Genomic DNA, 301 nt, shown 5'->3' on the forward strand with positions numbered 1-301 from the left:
CAGTTTCATAAGATGTGAGAACTGTAAGTTTTTGTTTTTCATGCAATCTAAGTGGGTTTGCATCCGATTTCAACACTCTCACATTCGGACATTGCGTAATTTTTTCGGGCAAGAAGGTCACCGCCCCCGCAAGTCCAAAGGTGCCCGTACGCCTATGCGTGAGTGATGAATAAATGACTCTGAATCTATGAAAATCATATATTTGAACTGCGGATTAAAGAATAAAGATGAGAGAGATCGCAGTTAAATGCGAAAAGAAGACGCATTATTTTAGATTAGCTTTTTCTGATTAGATTACGTT

The sequence above is a fragment of the Orbicella faveolata genome, unplaced genomic scaffold (genome assembly GCF_042242905.1).
Source record: "Orbicella faveolata isolate gen_17 unplaced genomic scaffold, um_ofav_v1 contig_36, whole genome shotgun sequence".
Classification (NCBI taxonomy): Eukaryota; Metazoa; Cnidaria; class Anthozoa; order Scleractinia; family Merulinidae; genus Orbicella; species Orbicella faveolata.